Source organism: Alosa pseudoharengus, unplaced genomic scaffold (assembly GCF_046254945.1).
Source record: "Alosa pseudoharengus isolate Yale_2024_CS ecotype anadromous, Long Island Sound unplaced genomic scaffold, YU_APseudo_1.1 YU_APseudo_1.1_scf_1, whole genome shotgun sequence".
Classification (NCBI taxonomy): Eukaryota; Metazoa; Chordata; class Actinopteri; order Clupeiformes; family Clupeidae; genus Alosa; species Alosa pseudoharengus.
Window position 1 is genome coordinate 21,607,685 of NW_027468564.1, and position 23,577 is coordinate 21,631,261.

The following is a 23,577-nucleotide window of genomic DNA, read 5'->3' on the forward strand; positions in this document are numbered from 1 at the left end:
CTTGTATGTGAAAACCTACTTGGCAATAAACCTGGTTTCTGATTCTGATCCCCCGAAATAGCTGCCCGAAGCCATTACCGTAAAGGTATACCTTACCAAGATGGCCGTCGAGTGGTGAGACTTGCCTATAGACCTCTGAAGTTTGCCTACAAAAAAGCTGCCATCTTTGAGATCTGGTATCTTGTGATTTTTCTTATGGGAAAATAACATGGGAACTTTGAATTATCGCACCTGTTAAACTGGACATGTGTAAAGCATGTGCATTTTGGCGATCTATAAGTGAAATTAAATTGAAATTGAAAAATAATTAAAAGTGTATCATGCAAAATAAGCGATTGCGTAAATCCCCCCTCCCTAAAAATGACTGACCTAAATCAAAAAACCTAAACTTAAAAACAGTGGTCCAACCAATTGGTGCTAATAGTCTCACAGTTAGTGAACCATGCACCTTTGCACCATGACCTTGAGCCAAACACCTTCCCAGAAGCTGTTTTCCCTTGGTCGAACATTGGTCGAGTAGCGCTATCAGGCGAATACAGAAACGAATGGCTTGTGCAGGCGAGATACTCTATTGGTTCTATTGGAACCAATAGAATATCTCGTAAATTACCCCACTAATAAAAACCCTGAATGCTCCGAAATTTCTACAGTAGTACAAATACGTTCTGTACTCATAACACAAGGCATTGGAAAGTTTGTAAGTACTATTAGTTAGTATCATTGCACTTTTAATGAAGGACAACATGTCCGAAACGTTGTGCTAAATAAATCCGCTTTTGGGAGCTCTAATTACATGAAAATGCACTGTACTGTTCTTCCTAGGCTTCTTCTTCTTCTTTTTATTCTCCTTCATCTAACGCAGTTAATGCAGCTTCAACCGTTTAACGTAGAAACTTCATTCAAACTGGGTTGCGTAGGTCTTACTTAGGACATGTGGGCTTTGTATTTTTCTGCTTTTCTACTTTTTAAACTATTAATTAAAAACTATTCAAAATTCCCCCATAGACTTAACATTGGGCTGATGACATCACAATAGGGCCCTTAAGCAATTAGAATCCTCGGCCAGGTGTCCAGGCCACATGCATCAACTGTCAGTTTCTCAGACTTTAAGCATACAATTTCATTCTCTTAAGACTACATATCCTGTTCCACTGCTTCCTCTGTCCACAACTGTTTCAAAATAAAAGTCCTCACCACAATAATTCACTGTTAAACAATTCAACCATTTAAACTATCCACCTATTTAACTGTTCAGCCATTCCAACTATATTAAACCACCACCTACCTAGCAACCAACAATGCAACCACCTCAAGTATCCTAGCAACCATGTCAAATACCCTGGCAACAGCCTAGCAACCACTTCCACAACCTAGCAACCAATATAGCAACCAATGAGTTTAACCTAGCAACCAGCATAGCAACCACCACAACTAACCTAGCAACAGCCTAGCAACCACCTCAGGTACCCTAGCAACAGCATAGCAACCACCATAATTACCCTAGCAACAGCCTAGCAACCACCACAATGTGAACCTAGCAACCACCATAGCAACCAATAGGATTACCCTAGCAACCAGCATAGCAACCACTTAATTTGGCATAACAACCTACATATGTACCCTAGCAACACTATTGCAGCTATATCTGGGCAATTCCATGCAAAGGTCATCCTTACCATGAAAAAAAAAGTTCAACCATACAGAAACAACATTTTTCACATGGTAATATTATACATATTTAAAAAGTGGATAAATGAACCCAATGTTCAAACAAATTGTGTCATTTGACAAATTCCAGATTGACAAGGGAATGGTAGAGTAATGTCTATGCTCAGCTTGCCTTTAAGAGCACAACTCCTTACATTTGTAAGGCTTTTGTTTTTAAGTCAGCAAGTTCCATGGCCATGTCACATCCATAACGTTTTATAGGAAAAGTTTATGCTACACATACAGTGTTGATGCGACAATGTCCATAGTGTCTGTGCAAAGCTGATTTATATCAATGTAAAGTGTGATGATCAAATTGTGCCCCTTTCTTACTTTTAAAACCTTTAATGGTGCGTTATGGATGTGACGTTATGGATGTTACATAATGCGAATTTACAAGACTGGAGACTTTGTTATACCTCAAAGCCAATAAAACGTCTGTTCTAGTGGCATGTCAGTTTCAACGCATTTCACCTTAGTGTTTAGGCCTACAATTGACATTTCAAAGATTATTAGGTTGATCAAAACCACAAGGAGGCCTTGCCTAATTATTAGCAAAACAAACTTAATATTAAAATACCTCCAGTGATTAGCCTAGCCATAGCCTATTTTCAAGTGGCCTAATAACAAAAATCTGAGCGATTATCTTCCTGTAACTGTCATACTAATGTTGTACAGTAACTGGATTATCGTGTTAGCTGGTGAAGATGGCTGACTTTGCAGCTGGAGTTAACATAGCAACCTCCTTCTGTTGCAGATCTGTTCAGCCTGCCGTTCACGTCTGCTTAACACAGTTTAATTTTAAATGTGTCAGGTCCTCTGTAGCTAATACCCACAGAGTAACATTAGTAACGGCAGCAATAAACTAGATGTACCGCATAGCGGTACAAAATATGACCGCCTCTCAGTCCTGCATATTCTCTTCGGAAAAATAAATCACGCTTGTTAATTTGTCTCCATCTCCTACTCCTGCAACTCATGTGCATGTAAATGTGTGCATATGTGAGTTTGCTTTTGTTTATAAGAGTGTGTGTGTGTGTGTGTGTGTGTGCGTATGTGTGCCTGTGTTTGTTTCCATGCGCACATTTACATATTGTCTTTAGTGCTTTTGTTAAGCACCTTGTATTGCACGGAAGGCGCTATATATATAAAACTGAATTGAATTTAATTGATAGTATTTCTTTAAGGAAATCAACTCAAGGTTGAAGGATGGACTTTAGTTCTGATGATGTTATTATATCAATATTTTATGACAAGTTGCCACAAGAACACACTGTTCACCCTAAAACACAGTATTATCCAGTCCAGTTGCTTGTCTTTGGTGGTTAAAAGATCCTCTGGTAAGTGCATTGAATTGTTTTTAAATAAAAATGTTTATCTTGTAGCAGCAGAGGAGAGGAGGGCTGACTCCAGATCAGTATGGTGACTCATACTGTGCTGAGGTCAGTGATGTGTGTCTGTGGGAGTTTATCTGGTAGCAGCAGAGGACAGGAGGGCTGACTCCAGATCAGCATGGTGACTCATACTGTGCTGAGGTCAGTGCTGTGTGTCTGTGGGAGTTTATCTGGTAGCAGCAGAGGAGAGGAGGGCTGACTCCAGATCAGCATGGTGGCTCACACTGTGCTGAGGTCAGTGCTGTCAATCATTATTTTTTTCAATACTAGTGCAGTGCCCGTTCAAACATGCTATTCCTGTAGCCCAATTACATGCCTGCAGGTAGGCCTGCTTTGAAAATAGAATAGGGAAAAACATAATTCCGGGTAAGCATTCAATAATGAATAGGCCTACAGATAATATAATAAATGTGAAGTGAGCAGAATTTAAGCATGGCTACATGTGACATTTTTGACAAATCAAAATTTCATAATCCTAACAGCTGCTTTGAGTCAAGGCTATATGCTTAGCCTATTGAATAACTTGATGATAGAGAAAACAAACCATTTTGTGGAATGATGCATCATATGGAATTTGCAACGGTGTGACTCAAAAACAGTCTCTGGTGGCCTATAAGTGACATCACACTCTTTCTGCCACTCGTTGCTTATCGCTGGTTATGCTTTGCATGTGTGGCATTCTGAGACGTTCTTTAATCGGGACCATTATCGCTCGTTTCAATTTAGGACCTTGCAGTTGGAACTGTCGTTTGCTTATTCATGGTCCTCTGATCTGTCCCCTCCTACCCTCTGTTGTGTCCCCCTATCCTCTGACCTGTCCTCATACCCTCTGACATGTCCTTATACCCTCTGACCTGTTCTCATACCCTCTGACATGTCCTTATACCCTCTGACCTGTTCTCATACCCTCTGACCTGTCCTTATACCCTCTGACCTGTCCTTATACCCTCTGACCTGTCCTTATACCCTCTGATCTGTTCTCCTACCCTCTGACCTGTTCTCCTACCCTCTGACCTGTCCTCATACCCTCTGACCTGTCCTCATACCCTATGACCTGTTATCATACCCTCTGACCTGTTCTCCTACACAGCAAATTTCTGGAGTTCAAAAATCTGGAGTTAAACAAAAAAGTGTTAAAGTGTTAGATTTTGGGAGTTTATTCTCTACATTTAACTACAGCTTGTGTTCAGGGTACTCTTTGGTGGTGTAATATTTAGGTGTTCATTTATTGGGTGTTGAGGAGCCTGATTCAACACTACACCTTAGTTACATTACATTACATTACATTACATTACATTTGGCTGACGCATTTTTAGCCAAAGCGACTAACAACATGGTAAACAGTTTAAGTTTAGAGCAATTCTCAACAATATTAGGACAATTTAAAAAACATTAGAGTACAGTAAGAATAAGTGCATCAGTGAGTGCTGTTTTTAACAGTTACGTGTCAGTTTAAGACGGCTGGTGAGTGCTAGGATCAGCAAGACTTGTTGTAAGTGTTGCTATGAGAGGAGATGTTCTCTAAAGAGCTGGGTCTTCAGGAGTTTTTTGAAAATGGAGAGGGATGTCCCTGCCCTAGTAGGAGCTGGCAGTGTGTTCCACCAGCGAGGAACAACAGATGAGAAAAGTTTGGATTGGCCTGAGCGTACCGGAGGTAGAGCTAGACGTCGTTCGTCTGAGGAGCGCAGCGGTCTGGAGGTAGCGTATGTCTGTATGAAGGCATTCAAGTAGGTGGGAGCAGAACCGGAGACTACTTTGTAGGCAAGCGTTAGAGCCTTGAATTTGATGCGGGCCGCCATAGGTAGCCAATGTAGCTGGATGAGTAGCGGGGTAACATGTGCCCTCTTGGGTTGGTTGTAGACCAGGCGCGCCGCCGCGTTCTGGATCATCTGAAGTGGTTAACAGCTAGTCTCAGCTTGCTCAGCTCAGCAGTTTTCACTTGGACTTCACCATGACTCTTGAGCCAGGTAAAAGTGTGATTTTACTTCTAATGTTACTATACTTACTTTACTATACGTTTACTTCTAATGTTATATTAGGCTGTGCAGGACTTTAAGACGATAATAGGACGTATAATAATGGGACATTTGTATATTTTTACAGACTGTTATGGCCAAATTTGCTAGCAGCTAGCTACTGTAGTTTGCCCCAAACCTGTTGGACTCGTGAGGCAGGTAAAAGTGCCATTTTACTCCTCAAACTAACGTTATATTAGACTTCTATCAGTATATAACGGCACATTTTTATGTTTTTTATGTTTTTGATTTTTGCGAGGCCAAACTCGCTAGCAAGCTAGCTGCTGAAGTTAGCCCCGAACTTTTTTTTTTCAGTTAGCCTTAGACAGCTTTAGACAGCCCCAAAGCCCCAAAAATTCGCGCATGGAATTAACATCATACTCGTCATTACTGTTATTTCTTTGTGAATTTAAGCTGTTTCTTGTCGTGTCAACGTATACTGAACAGTAACATTGTTGTTTCCTTAGCACCTAGTTGACCCAGCACGGCTGGACCGTAGCAGCTAATGGATGCGAGAAGGGGACCTGTGTGAGGGAATTACGACACGGTAAGGCTTTGCTTGAGAACAGTCGGACAGCTTGCACATCTACTGTCTGTCTCACGTGAGAGGCTGTTATAACGAAACACAGTCGTCTTAGTTGCTAAACCTAACTTTTCCCTAGCTAACAAGCAGTAACGTTAGTGTTGTTTGAAACTGTTCTTTACTGTCACGTGTTGTGATGTTATCTGTCACTGTGTGAACTCTTTCTGGATGTCAGTGAACGTGTTAGATAGTTTGACGGTAACTTAACTCTTTTATTATAAGCTTAGAAGCTGTCTGTCAATCATTTTCATTGTAAAGACATGACTATGACCACTGAATATTATGCTAAACATGTTATAGATTGAATAACAGCTACCACAAAGACTTTTGTTAGAATGACAGTCCACATGTTGTTGTCATGTGTTTTGTCATCTCTACTGATGATGGTAAGGGGATTGAACATTTCCTAGTTTGTTTATTTTTTGCAGGAAAGCTTTTAAAGATTTGTATTACTGTTTGTCAAAAAATGTCAGCAGCTTGCAGATGACACCCTGAGCAATCCAAAAATGTATTTTAACTCTCCTTTATCATGTGCATTTCAGTCGTCCCACTTGCAGAATCATCCAAGAACATAGCTGATGGCTCACACCCAACAGAGTTTGCAGACTACTCCAACCTGATGGAATGTGTGACACTCACACCTTGTGGTAGGCAGGCTTAAAGTAAATGTTTATTATGAAATACAAAATGGCTCTCATCTAATGGGGCAAGTTGTGATTTAAGTAAACTTTTGAAATTACAATGTACTAGTTCTTGATCTTCCTTGGCACCCTACTGTATATGGCAGTTTTGTGTTTCTTAATTTATGATTGTATGTGCCCTGTAACCTAATGTTGTTATTTGTGGTCCTCAGATTTTACACTACTGCAGCTAGATGGTGAAGGGTCTTCCTGCCCAAGGCTTACAGATACGTTGTCCCTCTCAAGCACTCTATGCAGTCCTCAAAGCGATGCTGGATCTCAAATGATTAAGCCGGTCATGGACAGCACCCGCGCAAAAAATGTAATCTTATAACTTCCATACTTTGTTCTTGTTGGCCTTTTTTCAAAGCCCAGCTTAATTAATGTCTTAATATTGTCATTAATTGTTGTTTTGTATTTTAAGTGAAAACATCCCAAGAAAGATACTGGTTCTAGAAATTGATAGATTAAGACATTTCAAATATTTTGATTGTATGTTGTATGTTGTGACATTGCTGACTTAATATATGGAATTCACCATTGTTTTTATGTACATGTTTATGTACAAATTACAGGTTAAAAGTCTACCTCATGTTAATACATTACTGTATTACAGAAAAGTTCTTTGTTATCTTGTCAGCCATACTTTTATACAATGTTTGCACTTTCTGCACTACAGAAATGTGGTACTGACATGATTTTTTAAATATCCAACTGCTTGTCAATTGTTTAGCTGTTGTTAAAACAGTTTGTTTTGAATATGAAATTGGGGCCGCACTAATTACAATAAGTTTGGTTGGTTGGCTGTAACATGTTTAAACAGTTTGTCATTCAAAATGTCAAACATGAATTTAAAATAGAAATCTGTGGTAATGAATGTTTTCTGTAGTCATTTTCACCTAAAATATTATTTGTATTTTTAATTATTAACTCCGAAAAGTGTTAAATAAAACACATTTTTAAGTGTTAACTGTTAACACCATGAAAGAGTTCACATTAAAATTAACTCCAGGTGAGAGTTGTATTTTACCCCACATGGGATTAGCATTTTAACTCCCACAAGTGTTCAGTTTTAACTCTAGAAAAGAGTTTAAAATCAACTCCCAGAAAAAAGTTACTTTAACTTTTCCCTGGAGTACATTCGATGGTCTCACATTGTTACGCCCGGCTCATGGCACAACACAAAAGAGGCTGACAACAGATTCCAATTATAAATAAATGATATTTATTTAAAGTGATCTAGAATGAATAGATATGTCTAGGGGTGAAAAATTAAGTGTATGGATGCGTGTTAGTCATATGTAAGTGAGTAGCAGTGGTTTGCAGTGCGTGTGTCAAAAATGTGTCTGAATGATGGGAGAGAGAGAGAGATACAAGGGATGGCGATGATGTATATAGGCCTACACCGGCGCCAGGTGAGGCCAATCTCCCTTAATTAGGTCTCCCCACTGCAAGCCGGCAACCTGCCCGGGTGGCCACCACAGAAAACGGCAGACGGCCCGTAGGGGGAGCAAAGGGGCGTCACACACATGTACACTCAAATGTAGTTGATATAAACTCCCAGAGAGTTTATTCCAAAGGCCAGAATTTGCTGTGTACCCTCTGACCTGTTCTCATACCCTCTGACCTGTCCTCATACCCTATGACCTGTCCCTTCTGACCTGTTCCCCTACCCTCTGACCTGTCCTCATACCCTCTGACCTGTTCTCCTACCCTCTGACCTGTTCTCCTACCCCTCTGACCGGTTCTCCTACCCTCTGACCTGTTCTCCTACCCCTCTGACCGGTTCTCATACCCTCTGACCTGTTCTCCTACCCTCTGACCTGTTCTCCTACCCCTCTGACCGGTTCTCATACCCTCTGACCTGTTCTCCTACCCTCTGACCTGTCCTCATACCCTCTGACCTGGTGGGAATATACAGTATAATACATGATACCCCTAAAGAGTAGCCAAAGGACTGTGTATGTCTGTGTGTAGACCTTGACAGTGTGTGTGTGTGTGCGCAGAGCCTGTGTGGATTGCTGTGTTTGGTGTTACATGTAATTAATGATACTCCTAAACAATGTCAGCACAGAATAGCCAAAGGTCCAGTCCAGTCCCAGACACATACAGCACCAACACCATGTTACTGTTTCTTTAAGGAAATCAACTCAGCTAGCCTGTGTGTCTTTTTTTTATCCCCATTCATGGTTCCAGTTCACCTGATTAGTTGTGATATGTTCCTCTGTTTTATCCCCATTCATGGTTCCAGTTCACCTGATTAGTTGTAAAATGTTCCTATTTTTTGTTGTCTTTATACAGGTTGACACAGCTTTCCAGCATTTTGCTGATGTCATGATTTCAGTGTGGACTTTACCCCACTGGCTCCCCTGCTGGCCACTTGGTGTATTGCTCCTTGTTCCTGCTGTGCTGTTTTTATGATCATGTGCTGTGTTATCTGCCATGTGTTGTCTCCGCCCTTCTCCTTATTTGGTCTTTGCTTCCTGTGTCTGCTTGTTCCCTCTGCTCTGTTATTGGTTGTCAACTTAATTGTTCTGTGTATTTGAGTCATGGAGGTATTATATATAACTGGAGAGAGTGACTAAGTCCCGCCCTCCATACAAATGAATGGTGGAGGCTAGGCTAGTAAATCCGGCCAATTCATAGTTAACGCCATATTGAACACTGGGGCTCGGATCCAGCGCCATTCGACTCTGACCATGCGCCAAGTTCCAAAGCTGGAAATGACGCATGGACCAACGTCGATTTTTATTGGTTATTCTGTAAAAAGAGTGTCGTCCTCCAGTTTAGAGGGTGGTGATAATGCACAGACCTTGCTTGCCATGTAACAAGAAGAAGAAAAAGTTGCTCGGGAACGCGCGCGGAGTCCGAGTGGAGTCGCCCTGAAGCGCAACTTCATTTCATTGGATAACAGCGGCTCTGACCAAGAGCGGTCTGCCGGCCGTCCTGCTGCTGCAAGACTTGTCTATAGGGCTGTCACTTTTTATTCCTTATTCCAATATGCATTTGAACATGTCGTGAAATATCGTAGTCCAACAAACGATTCGGTTTTTAGTGCCATGTGTAACGCAGTTTTTTATTCTATTGTTTGCCATCTCATCCATTAGCGGATGCTCTAAACGTATAGCGTTGGCCCATGACCAAATCAAGCCAATAATAGCCACAATAATGACTGGAGCCAGAGCCCTCAATAGCCACCCTGTTTCGAAAATGGAAGATAACGCACAGAACGGCTAGCCTGAGCGGACAATTACGTCCACAACTCATCTAAAATGTGGTGTCTGGAAATACTTTGGGTTGTACACCGCAGATGGTAAAGTAACCATTAAAGAGAATGTAGTCTGCGGACTCTGCAACAGTTTACTTACGCATCCACGACATCCAGCCTTCGCGCTCACCTGTGGAGTTACCATCCAAATGAGGCAGCGGAATCAGAGGCACAGTAGACGGCCAGAGCATCGCCAGGCGTCCATGTATGATTGCACACTTTCCGTAAATCCTCAAATTATGTCCGGGGTCTACTATTGACTTAGGCTTAGGCTGGTATTTTTTGGGGGCAGGCTAGTATGCGAGGCAGACCTTTATTTCTTACATTGTGCGTTTTATTGTGAGACGTGCGTTTCGTTTGGAGCGGCTTACCAGGCTATCAAAAGCAGACGATTTTCGGTTTGGTTTGGGATTTAATTTACCTTAGGACTGTTTTATTATATAGCTAAATGTTGAGACTGATAGGCACTTAAATATAGGGGGTATTTGATGGCTCACTGTGAGGTTTTATGTAGTTGAAAAAGTGTCGGAATTTCCAGCTGTTTAGTGCGAGACACTTTCACTCATTCATTGAACGTGCGCTGTGCTGTAATGGAAACCTTATTGTGTAGCCTAAATTGAGTTATTTTTTAATTATGCATGGTTTACTTGTTATTAAATTTGTAGGCTGAAATGCCTCATGGCAACAATTGTGTTTAAATGTAGTAGCATACTGCTTTAGCCTCTGGCTAGCTCAAAAGGGGGCTGCTAGTAATGGGTAGAGAGCAACGTGTTGGAGACCCATGGTGTATAACGAGACAATAAAGGGCTTTATGTGAAATTTATTGTCTTTAATCATATTCAGGCTATTTTTGTTCGGGACAAACAACAACGAAACAAGATCAATACAATTTTCTTTAATTGTCATGCATAACCATAATATACACGTTTTCTCATAGGCTCCTCAATTAAAGCAACACCAAAGAACTTTCCCTCTGTCGCATGCACGCTATTTGTTTATAGATAGATAGATAGATACTTTATTGATCCCCAGGGGAAATTCAAGGTCTCAGCAGCATACAGACAACACAAACACATTCTTTAACAGCAGAAAGAGTAATTAAAGTATATAATATAAAAACACAACTAAGCAATAAGGACAGTAGAAGATAAAGAATATGCTAAATATACTAAAATACAAATTATACTAACTAACACTTAATCTAAATCAATTCTAAAAACAGTATCCACATAGTGGTGATTAATCAATCAGAGGCGCTTGCAATGACTGAGGCAGGGACTGAGCCTGTGATTCTCTGTGCATAGTAAGGTAAGGTAAGGTGCTCAAGCACCGGCTTTGCAAATAACGACGTCCACAGACAAGGTAGAATATTTTGCATGACTTATAAAAGTACGATGTATTGCGACATCAGATGCAAGTCAAATTTGTCGTTTCTTATGTCTCATTCCATCGAACTACAGATCCGCTACCCGATCTGGCAAACTTACATAGTGCGGTTATAGCCGATAGAGGGCCGCGAAGCGAATGCAGAATTGCCGTTCACCCTGTTACGAGTTGATGAACCACTATAACGATTTTGAAAACATTATTTTAAGGTATAAAAAACTCTTTGGTGTTGCTTTAATATGCACTGAATAAGATTTGGCTGTAGCCGCCGGATAGGTACCCGCCCACCAACATGTAGCATACGCCAGAGCTGGTTCCAAATACTTCATGCAGCGCCATACTTGAAAATGGCGTATGCTAACATGCCGAAGCTAATCTGCACGCTCTTGACCCCCTGATTTGAGTTCTGTGTGTGCTAACATGCCGAAGCTAATCTGCACGCTACTGACCCCCTGATTTGAGTTCTGTGTGTGCTAACATGCCGAAGCTAATCTGCACGCTCTTGACCCCCTGATTTGAGTTCTGTGTGTGCTAACATGCCGAAGCTAATCTGCACTAGAGGGTGACAATTTTTCGGGACTCCCGCGGGTCACGGTATTCCCGCGGGTTTCCCGCAGTACGGGAGTAAATTTCACTGTTAGTAACGTGATTGGGACGGGACAGGAAATAATAAACGGGAGCTGGCGGGAAGCCAGAGATTATAAAATAAAATGACGCTGCAATGCAGTGAGTGCGCCCAAAGACGTGAGGCATTTCGTTTTAGAAAAGAGAACCAATTACAACCCACAATACGTTTGTTGTTGATTGGTAGCCTATCAGAGCAAGACAAGCAGCTGCCCTGTTCACAATCAATCAGCTTCAGCGATAGGCCCTAAGGCAAAATGGATGCAAAGAAACAGTTACAGGCGAAAGTGTCAGCAAAGGACAGCTCTATTCAATTGCACGAGCTGTCCGGGAAAGCGATTCTTGTTGAGTTTAATGTGTCATGCAATGTTGGGGCATGGCACCTTGACGATCGCATTCCTCAATATATTTATCGCATAACCTGGCGGAACACAAAAAATAGTTTTGTTTACTCATAGCAACAACGTTGCTGCTTCGCTGGTTTAACACGGTGCAAACTTAACTGATGGTTAAGTTTGAGATCTATGAAATGATTCAAGCATAGCCTACAGCAAAGTCCTGTAAAATATGTAATTTTAATGTAGCCCAAAATGATCGGCTATTAAAGAAAAGTTAGACAAGGCTTTCTGCCCTACCAAAATGTATGGTCACCGCAAGCTAGCCTACTGTAGCCTAACAGTCGGATAACTTTAGACATCAACATGGGAGCAGGACGGGATTCGGGAGTCTTTCTCTCGGGATTTTGCGGGACAGAATTTTTTTGGGGGGGCTGTCACGTGATCGGGATATGACGGGAGTATTTTTGCGGGCTCGGGATGGGACGGGAGTGAAAATTGCTTCCCGTGTCACCCTCTAATCTGCACGCTCTTGACCCCCTGATTTGAGTTCTGTGTGTGCTAACATGCCGAAGCTAATCTGCACGCTCTTGACCCCCTGATTTGAGTTCTGTGTGTGCTAACATGCCGAAGCTAATCTGCACGCTACTGACCCCCTGATTTGAGTTCTGTGTGTGCTAACATGCCGAAGCTAATCTGCACGCTCTTGATCCCCTGATTTGAGTTCTGTGTGTGCTAACATGCCGAAGCTAATCTGCACGCTCTTGACCCCCTGATTTGAGTTCTGTGTGTGCTAACATGCCGAAGCTAATCTGCACGCTCTTGACCCCCTGATTTGAGTTCTGTGTGTGCTAACATGCCGAAGCTAATCTGCACGCTCTTGACCCCCTGATTTGAGTTCTGTGTGTGCTAACATGCCGAAGCTAATCTGCACGCTCTTGACCCCCTGATTTGAGTTCTGTGTGTGCTAGGGATGGAGGGGGTGGAGCAGAGATGGCAGGAAGTGATGTAAGGACATGGGTGGAGAGGACGCAGGACAAATGAACAGTGGAAAATGGAAGCATGTTGATTACCTGTTCTGACACCAAACAGAGAGACAGTATGGTTCAATTGGCACCTTTGGGAAGAAATAAAGTCAAGAGTTTTATTTGGGAACGAAAAGAAACAGTGCAAGGGGTTATTACAGGGGTTTCAACTGATTTAACCATTGAAGAAATCTTGGACAATGTATCAGGAGCTAAAGTAGTGAAGGCAAGACGATTGATGTATTCTAAGAATGGACCAAAATAGGCTAGATGACTGTGTGGTGAAATGATAAAGTAAGAATCTGACCATATACACAGATATTATCTGAAACAATACCGTACATACCAAACGAGGAGCGAACCATATTTGCAGTCATGTTATGAAGTTGTGTGCCATCAAAATGTTTTTGGAAACGTTATACTAAGGCCGTCATGTTATGAAGTTGTGTGCCATCAAAATGTTTTTGGAAACGTTATATTAAGGCCGTCATGTTATGAGGTAGTTAGGAAGGTTAGGAAGTAGCGATGCACTCTCTGATGCAGGAGACCGGGGTTCAATTCCTGCTCACAGCAACAATTTTGAAGGTGCATTTCTCACAGCTAAACCAATAGTCTAGGTCCTGGGAAAGATTTGTATGCACTTCATTTAGCGGAGAATATCTCAACTGTTATAGACTAATATGAACAACGTGGAATGTGTGCCAAAATCGCTACCCGGGACGAAAGTCCTGAAAATGACCACAATAGGTGACACTATTATCACATTATAGGTGAATGGGACTTTTTTTCCCTTTATAGATATTCTCATAAACTTCTACCAGTTTAATCTTCATAATAAGAGAAATACTTTTTGTATTACACTTTGTCTTAAAAATAAAACAAAATATGCAAATTAGCCAATATCTCATTAAATATGCGTACATAAACTCTTCAAGTTTATTCCCTGTGTTGCAAGGTAAAACTTTCAACTTTTTCTCAACAGAGTCCAGGTATGGGGATTATAATGAGAACTCATTCAGTTTGATTTCATTGCCTCCCTTACATTTGCAGTACTTGCAGCAATGGATACCAGCTACCCGACAGGGACAGCCATTCTTGTGTGTACACTTGCCACACGAGCAGGGATCTGGCAAACCTTCAGGTTTTGAGATTACAATCTCAGGGACTAATAAACTCCCCTTTCTTACAAAACCATAAGCATCTGCATTTAAGATCGAGGTGGCATCTGTAAATGGTGCTTGGACCCAAGGCTGCTGTTAGGCTCTTTGTATACAGTATGTTTTCTTGCATTAGTTGAGGTGCAAGCGGTCCTCTCAAAGTCCATCTTAACTCATTGAGTGCCAATGCGTTGAGTACCTTTTAGTTTTTTTTTTAAATTACGAAACTAGACACTCTAACACATCTTCTATGTGATTTTGGAACTCTGTGATGAATGGAAATTAAATATATGACGATCGTGAAACTCATGAAAACGCTGGACATTTTATCTGGACATTTTATCATAACTCGGTTGCCGCTTTGGGTCAAATCAGTGACGCATGCACGTCAGGTCCAAACCAGGCCATTTTCTCGGGTCTATCACAAGGTGTAAGTCTCGCCAGGTCTCGCTGATCACTTCCCGGAAAGTTTACACAAGTAAGTAACAGGCAACACTTCATATTTCATGAAAGACGTTATATCTCCATTTCTAGAAAAAAACAGCGATTTTGATGAAAACTAGTCACTGTTTAGCTTGGGATTTCTCAGGAACAGAGGCGTGTAGAAATACACGGTTTGCACCCACCGAGAGCTTAAAGTCTCACCTTTTAATCGAGCTATTGTATGTGTTCATAGCTATAACACAGAATATGCTGTGGCTGTACAAAAATCATCAACAATGGTCTAGATTGCTGGCACTCTAGGACAAAGCTCCCGAAAACAGCCTGGCATTCAATGAGTTAAGGGCATGACTATCAAACGCAGCAATGCGCAGGTCATCAAATGTCTCCTTGTCTGTTGATGGTTTGAGACATTTAACCAAGAATGTTTCCGCCATTTGTATTGCACTCTCTGTTAGATGTGGACAGTTGAAGTTGAGGATCAGAGACGAGTTGTCTGGTTTGCGGACAATGTTCAGAGCTGCAAGTTTGGTTGATATTTTGCTGGTTGTATCGCACCCAGTCAGCGCATGTAGTGCTGGGAGACACTGTATGAGCTTGTCTCCCAGCGCTATGCAGATATCATGAGGTGGTAATATTGATCTGTTCACTCCTGAGTTGCGGATGAGCCAGAGCTCTTGGAGGCCAAGATTTCTCCAATTGACTGTTGTGTGGTATAATAGGCACACAAAGACATCTGTATCACCTGATGACAGTGTCAGTTAACCTGACCCTAGCCAGATGAATTTCGTTCCGCTTCAGCTCCGCCTAGCTTCACTCACAGCCATCTGGGACCTCTTCCATTGAGAGTGATTTCTGCAACCGATTTTATGGTACAGCCAATCAGGACGCAGGGCGGGAGTTTCATATATGTGACATGGCCTAGAAGCGACTGTGAGACTGTTATCAGCGTCACTGGTTGACTTCGATGTGAGTGGTTGAAGTAGCACGTCAATAGATGACGGACAAGTGGCTTATTCAATCATATGCAAGCATTTTTTGATTAGGCCCAGCCTTCTGAAGCAACACTTCAATGGATCGGTTCCAGATGGATGAGTGGAGCTAGGCGGAGCGAAATTCATCTGGCTAGGGTCAGGTTAAGTGTCAGTTGCACTGGTCTTAAATCTCTCGCTTCGTCGCTCAGTTGGATCATTAATAGGTCTCTGCTGAGATGGCTCAGATTGTTCTAATGGTTGGGTTGTGCAATCAGCCTTAGCCATATCCCTTTGTAATGTTCTGTAGCAGGATTTGGTGTGGTATTTTATGATATCTTGCTCTTACACTGTCAGTTGAAGAACCCTAGCAGTTCGAGTGTCATTAATCTTTGTTTGTTTGGCAAGCGAAACAATAACACCCCTGCCAATTTCACCACTAGAGAGGTACTCAGATTGCTTCTTCTTCTGGCATAGGATGCACTCGTCAAGATTGATATACTACTGTTAGGTTGCTCAAAAAAGCTAGATTTAATTTTTTTTTACCATAAAACATTTCCTACTTCAAACCAAAGTTGCCTTAAACATGACATGTCACTTTCTATTTTTAACCCCCATAATCCACAGATACTGTAAATTGAAATGAATTAATTAAAGCCTATCTTACCATGTTTCCTGCTGTAGCCCAGTCAATGAAGTATTAGCTATGTGACACTGGATGGATAAGTCGTTCTCTCACTCTCTCCAGGTCATTTGATATTTTGTAAAATAAGGTTTCAAATATGAGTAATTGGTATGTACCAACTTATCTATTATTTGGGAGGAATAACTTCATGACATGAAGAAACTGTAACTTCATCAATTTGTCTGAGACTATGTGATCACAAGTTGTGATGACATTTTCCCCATTTTGCAAAATAAAAGAAAACACTAGCAGCTAGTTAGCTAACAAACTGTAGTTAGCTAGCTACAATACACAATACACCAAATTAAATATAAAACTGATACAAATTCATTATAATTATTTAAATACACAAAATTACAACTCATATGATAATGACACATAATAAGTGTACGCAGCAACACAAAGAATAAAGAGTAGATTGCCTTACTTTTCTTGATCTCACAAGTCATCTTGCTTGACAGCCATGTGCTCTGCTATGATCTCAGGTCACTGTAAGCTTTTAAAGTTTAGGTTAATAAATAACTGGCAATTCTTGTTTGTTGCTAGTTGTAGGCTATGTGGTTGACTGTTTTTTAGCCATTTTCTTTATATCAAATCAGAATGCTTACACTCTTCTATGACCTTACAATCATTGTCATTGTGAACATTGTGATCACCTCAGAAAATCTATAGCTTCAAGGGTTTATGTACGCATATTTAATGAGATATTGGCTAATTTGCATATTTTATTTTATTTTTAAGACAAAGTGTAATACAAAAAGTATTTCTCTTAATATGAAGATTAAACTGGTAGAAGTTTATGAGAATATCTATTAAGGGAAAAAAAAGTCCCATTCACCTATAATGTGATAATAGTGTCACCTATTGTGGTCATTTTCAGGACTTTCGTCCCGGGTAGCGATTTTGGCACACATCCCACGTTGTTCAATGGGGTCATATTAGTCTATAACAGTTGAGATATTCTCCGCTAAATGAAGTGAATCTTTCCCAGGACCTCTACTACAAGCTAGATGGAGAGATACAGTATACAGAGAGATAGAAGGTTGGGCTTGTGGAACTATAGGCTACATGGTCCTCGCTTTAGATTGGGGGGCTGCAAAATTTACTACAAATAGGTAAGAAAGGTCTTATAAGCGTATTAGTTATCCACCTCTTTGTCTTATACACCATTAACAAGCATTAACAAGCTGCTTGTTAACACTTACAACTGTTAACAAATATGCTTGTAAGTAACTTAAAAGGCTGCTTATTAACACTTACAAGCTGCATGTTAACAGTTAGTTAATGTTATTAAAGGATAACAACAGTTAACTAACTGTTAGTAATGAATTGTTAACTGCTTATTATGCACTGTTAATACCTAATAAGCACATGTTATTCTAAAGCGTTACCCAATATTATTTTATTTTTGGGCACCAAAATATTACCATTTCTTTCCTTTTTCTCTGATTGCCTACATTCTGTAAAGCGCCATGATACATGTGTAATGTTTTGGCGCTCTATAAGCACAATAAATTGAAATTGAATTGAAATAATATACAGTATATTACATTTCCTATCTGTTCTAAATATTGCTGTCATCACCACAACTTTTTTTTTCAACAAAAGTTTACTTGGCAGCCATACAATATAATTTTATTTGTGCTTTGGGCACCAAGATAGCCAGCAGCGGCACTGCACACACACAGTTCAAACACACACTCTTCTTGACCATTAGATGTGGCATGCAACAGCATTCTCTGTTTTGGTAAATGCATTACTCCTCTCTGCACACAACTGTTAAAAGATGTAAATATTAATAGAGACTTTGGTTTTAATTATTTTACTGCTGTATTTTATTTACATCTATTCGAATGAAGGAGTATACACACCAAAAAGTTAAGATTGAAACTAATAAAAAACAAGTTTTAAAAAAGCGTATTCAGGTTGTGTATAGTTAGTGTGTTTTTGAAAAGTAACTAAGTAAAGTAATAAGTAAAGTAACTAATTACTTTTGAAAATAAGTAATCAGTAAAGTAACTGGATTAATTTCTTGGATAAGTAATCAGTAATCAGTAACTAATTACTTTTTCCAAGTAACTTGACCAACACTGCCTTCCACACACACACACACACACACACACACCATGATCCAGATGATCCAGAAAGTAGCCTACTGCACTGGACTGGAAAGTAGCCTACTTCACCTGAATATGCAGGGATGGATTACTGGACGGGCCTACCGGGCCCAGGCCCAGGGGCCCAAGGGGTCAGGGGGCCCTGAAGCCCAAGCCTTTGCATGGAGTCATTGCCTCAATATCAACACATCAGGTTGTAGGCTATGAATCTGATTGAATCACACACACACACATATGCGACAAGGGGGCCCTTAATACATCTTGGCCTAGGGGCCCGAAAGTTCATAATCCGTCCATGCCAATACGGGTGAAATGCATGGAAGATTCACTTAGATGTGGTCACATGACAGGCGCTTTGAAAGCTCGACACTGATTCAAGACGTCAGTTTTCGAGCGTCACATTCCTTCCAATCCAATCAGCCTCGACCCATCAAAGCAAAACCGAAACTTTTTTGTTGGAACAGACACGCATTTTGTGCATTCAGAAAAGGGCTATTTTAAAAAAGAAGAAACAAGGTTAAAAGATACCAGCACCAACATGTGTCATAATCATTTAATATGAATAACTGAAAATGCCTATGTAGGTACTTTACAAAATACTGTAGATAATTAGTCAAGCGTGAAGCTTCGTTTCTGAAGGATCGATCGCGATACAGTTAACATGGAGGCAACATTAGGCCGCACAGCAGTTTAGGATTTAACATAGCCTTCATCGTGAATGTTTGAATTCAGGAAAATCATCACATAGGCTAAGAAAACAGTTGGAGACAATGAATCACTCGAAAGCAAGTGTATTGTATGCAAAACATTGTGGCGAGACGTAGGGAACATTTCCGAGGAAGCCAAGTGTCACTCAGTTAAGCCAGTAAACCTGCTTTCTGGAATACCCCTGGGCCCACTTCCCCGAAAGCATCTTAAGCCTAAGAGCGTCGTAAAGTCCCTCTTACGAACGTCTTAAGATTTGCCGACTGTTTCCCGAAACCATCGTAGCTTAAGAGCGTCGTGAAAACACTCGTAGATCTACGAGTGCTCCAGAGTACTCGTTACCGGCTAAGAGCGTCTTAACAGTACTTCTCATTGAGGTCACCAACAGGACATACAGAGGAATTACAACTTAGAATACATAATCCCACTTACGTTCCCATTCTTTATTGTGTTTACTTGTGATTAATCAGATTTTAGCGTGCAAAATAGCCTACATTTAATGGTCATAATAATGTGATGAAAAGTGGACAAAAATGCAATCAAATTATTAAACGAGACGTTGCCAGAATAGTTTGACATTATCTTTGCTAAGTGAATATTTTATTAGGCCTATGAGGTAAAAAGCAGAGAAAGCAACATGTGGTTTAGTCTGTAGCCTACTGCATCAAAATCTAAGCCTACACATTTCCTCTCTTTCTTACTCGACTTCTTTCTTATCTTCAAACGTGTTCTTAAGTGACACCACGAAAAATGATTGCATGGTGCAACAATCTAATCTTAAAATAATTACAATTATTTATGTCTCTGTGTGGTATATAACCTACTTGGGATGCTTACATGCAGATGTCAAAGTGTTTCTATTTTCATATTGATGTGAATGAATGTTTAGATCCGAAGTTTAAATGGTAGGACTATAGCTGTGACGTGCAGTCACCTGACATCACCGTCAAATCAGAGGATATTTCAGAACTATTAACGTGGACAGCTCCCCTTAAGAGCATCTTAAGAGCAGTGCACGCGCGTTCACGCTACGAGCATGTTCGGGAAACAGTCGGAAAAAACAAACGAACGATCGTAAGATGAATCGTAGAAAACCCTCTTAAGAGCGTGTCTCCGTCGTTATCGGGGAAGTGGGCCCTGGACTACTGACACTCGTAACAGCAACACACACGCAGACATCCCAACCTGCAAAAAGTCATTTCAGGGAGGTATCACAAAGCCCACCCCCCAAAAAACAAACAAAAAAAAAATCACTTTAGCCTATTTAGATACTGAAATACAGATGAATATGTTTGTTCAATAATGTCTAGTCAGTACACCAAATAAGGAAGGCCTATAGATAGAATTTGTTAAAATAAAATATGTAGATTTTGGTAGTTTGGTCTTTTCATGTAGCTTTGGCAACTAGCCATCTAGTATAGGCCTGAATAATATGCTCATGAATTCACACTTGTTAAACTCACCTCAACATGTCTCTTGCAATCATTTAACCCGCCATGGATAATGCTAAAGTCACTAGGCCTTTTCACACTGCCAAAATCGCCGCGATGTTATGTACCAGAATCGCGGAACGACTGTCCCTTTCACATAGACCGAGTCGGAACGACGGGAAAAAGTGTCTCGCCAAATTTACTACCAAGCCCCCTAGACATTTTGCCGAGTTTTTTTTGTTGCGCACCAGTGTGAATGGGTCAAGGCGGAAAGGGGAATCTGGGCGGGCATTTCGATGCTATGTCCAGCCCACCACAGGAGATTGCAAATAAATCTAACTGATCAAAAGCAGCAATCGCAGACAGCACATTATGTCAATCTTTAAATTCACAAAGTCTCCAGTCATTTAATGCCTGCTAGAGTTGACTGTAGCTCGGAATGCAATCGGTTGCCATAATAGGCTATCCTAAAATCCAGCGATAAAACAAAGCATGAACTCATGAGCGACTGTCTGCCCTATATGTATATCCTGTGATTGTAATGCTTACAGATATCTAGGCGATATTTGTAACATTTATTTTGTATTTGGCCTGTTATGAAATCGTGTAGGCCTATTGATCAATTTAAACACATTGTGAACCCCAAAGTTGGAGACATGCATAGACATTGCTGCAAATTTAAAACCGGATTACTCTGGAATGGCTAACTGTACAGGGGAATGCTTCACACCTTTGTGTTCGGTAAGGTCTGCTGTTTATGCTGATATATGGTTTATCATGTGTTGAGGAAACGTTTGTGAAGTATTCCACCAAGATGAATGGGTAGGGAGACGGGCGCAGAAAATATGATTAAATTAAAGTTACTTTTCTCGCGAACCGTTTACCACAACAACTAACCACTAACATTGTTTAAAAGCTGAGAAAAAGCTGAGAAAAAGCTCTTTCGTGTGATACATGTGAGGTCTGTGATGAATAGGCTACTTCGCAAGTAGTTCAGCAAATTTGGGTGGGACAGAAATACCTTTACAGAGCAGCAGCTCTGGCCATATCGGCTCTGGCTCACATGATGTACTGCTTTAAATGCATTATCGCTTCACTACCCAACACGCAAAGAAAAAAGAAACCAATGAGCTTATGTCGCGATTTCCGATAGGCCCAGGCCTAGAGAAAAGACAGCTATGGTAACCTAACAATTAGGATTTGCTTTGCCTACACTGCTGTTTGGTTGTCCCAAACTTTGAGACGATCCATACTCACATTAACTGAATCTTATCAACCCGAACTGCGATGTACAAAACAGAGTGACAGGATGCAATGCCTAATTATCTCACTGCCTTCGGCATAACCGCTAACATCGGCCTAGGCCTACTGTTAAACACCTGAAAAATATTAAGCTGCTGTTTTCTTTTCATGACGAGCGCTAGGCCTACGCTTGAATGATTTATGACTGAATGGAACGTTGCGTTTTTAAGCCCAGAACTGCTTATCAAGTTGTGTGACAAAGTTTACACCAATCATCATCTTCTAATGTATCCTTATGTTGAGAGTCCATTCTCTTTGCCCTAGGCCATCATTTGTGCGCAAAGCATGTTTCAATTAAGACAATACACAAGCTATTTTTATTGTTGTAATATTGAATGATTTCATGAATAAATTGTACGCACAGTGCGTACAGGATTACGGCTGGCGGCGCCACTGACCAAGGCCACAGTAACCTCTGATTTTCAAAGGGGAATCACGGCCAACGCAAGGGGCAACTCTTCTCTTCAATTTCCCTTCCAAATTACTTTTATTGTCTGAAGACATCTATCGCAAGAATCTAACATTCTAAGCAACAGCAAAGCAAATGCAAGCAAACCAAAGTGCAGTCGGTTCTCCCGCCATGGTTTTGGAAACACACCTGCTGCATCTGAAGGCCCACGCCTATCACTCTACACGCCCCCTGTTGCACGTCACATTTTAATTTGCTAGCTGATCCTGCCTCCTGGCTCCCCAAAATGCCGCATCATGTGAACAGATCAGCAGGCCGGCAAATTTTCACCTCATTTTCAGGCAAAAAGACGTCTCCACTTCCCGCAAGTTTAGCGTAATCTCTGTGTGAAAAGGCCTACTGTTACAAACAGTGTAGCGTGCAAGACTAGGCCTATCATTACTCTTTACTCTTATGAGACAAGGGTACACTTTGAAATGGGTCTTACATTTTCCTTTTTTTAGGGCAGGACATGACGCTCCTGTTGCTAGATACACTGAACTGATTCGGTTCGGGAGAAAAGAGATAAAAGCCCGCCTACACTGAAAACTGATTGGTTGATTTAGCGAAACAGGCCAATCAGGATGCGCTCTGTCTTGGATGCACTCAGGCACCACCCTTCTCTCTCTCCTGTCGTGTGCGCTACACTCAGATTTGAAGTCTCGGCCTCGCGTGCGCGCTCTTGATCACTTGCTCTACAATACGGGAGATTTGATCTCATTTGCGGGCATCAGCGGAGCCGCTATCAATATGCAGGAGACTCCCGGAACTTCCGGGAGACTTGGGATGTCTGCAAAAGGGCTCTCTCCCTCCCTCCCTCCCTTGCAACTCCTGAAAGATTGTAGGCCTACCCTCTCAGTACGAACTCCAGTTTTGGTTTTGGTCTGCCGTAAATTTGATTTAATTTGTTGACAGTGGTCGTGACTATACCTAATTTGATTGGTTGATCCTCTTTTTATTATCCCGTTGCTTTTAGTGATAAGGATTCTGGGCTGGGTGCCACTTAGAGACGATGGGAGTGTGATACTGTGTTTCACCACATTCACTACATGCCATTTATGGGGGCGCTGTTTCACTCATTGCAAAATACATGACCGCGCAACACAAATGAACAAAACCGTAAAACGATTAAATTACATGTTTTATTTACAATAACAGTGATTGTCGGACAAGATAGGGGAAGCCTGACTTCACTTGCCTTCCGGCAGAAAATGCCACGGAGTGACACACTTTTGTGGGAAGGCTCTTGAGGTTGGATTAAGGCAGGCCAGTGTTAAGACTTGGCATTGGTGATATGAGTCAGT

At 41.1% G+C, this 23,577-nt stretch overlaps 1 protein-coding gene and 1 long non-coding RNA gene across 2 annotated transcripts in view; both read left to right on the forward strand.

The window, feature by feature from the left end:
* Positions 1-23,577, forward strand: part of LOC143123197 (uncharacterized) — a 203,969-nt gene that overhangs the window by 49,095 nt on the left and 131,297 nt on the right. The gene's annotated exons all lie outside the window — the stretch shown is intronic.
* Positions 6,062-7,216, forward strand: LOC143123219 (uncharacterized). The gene is made up of 3 exons (XR_012986802.1): positions 6,062-6,085; positions 6,242-6,346; positions 6,553-7,216. It is a non-coding gene; the product is annotated as an uncharacterized LOC143123219 (long non-coding RNA).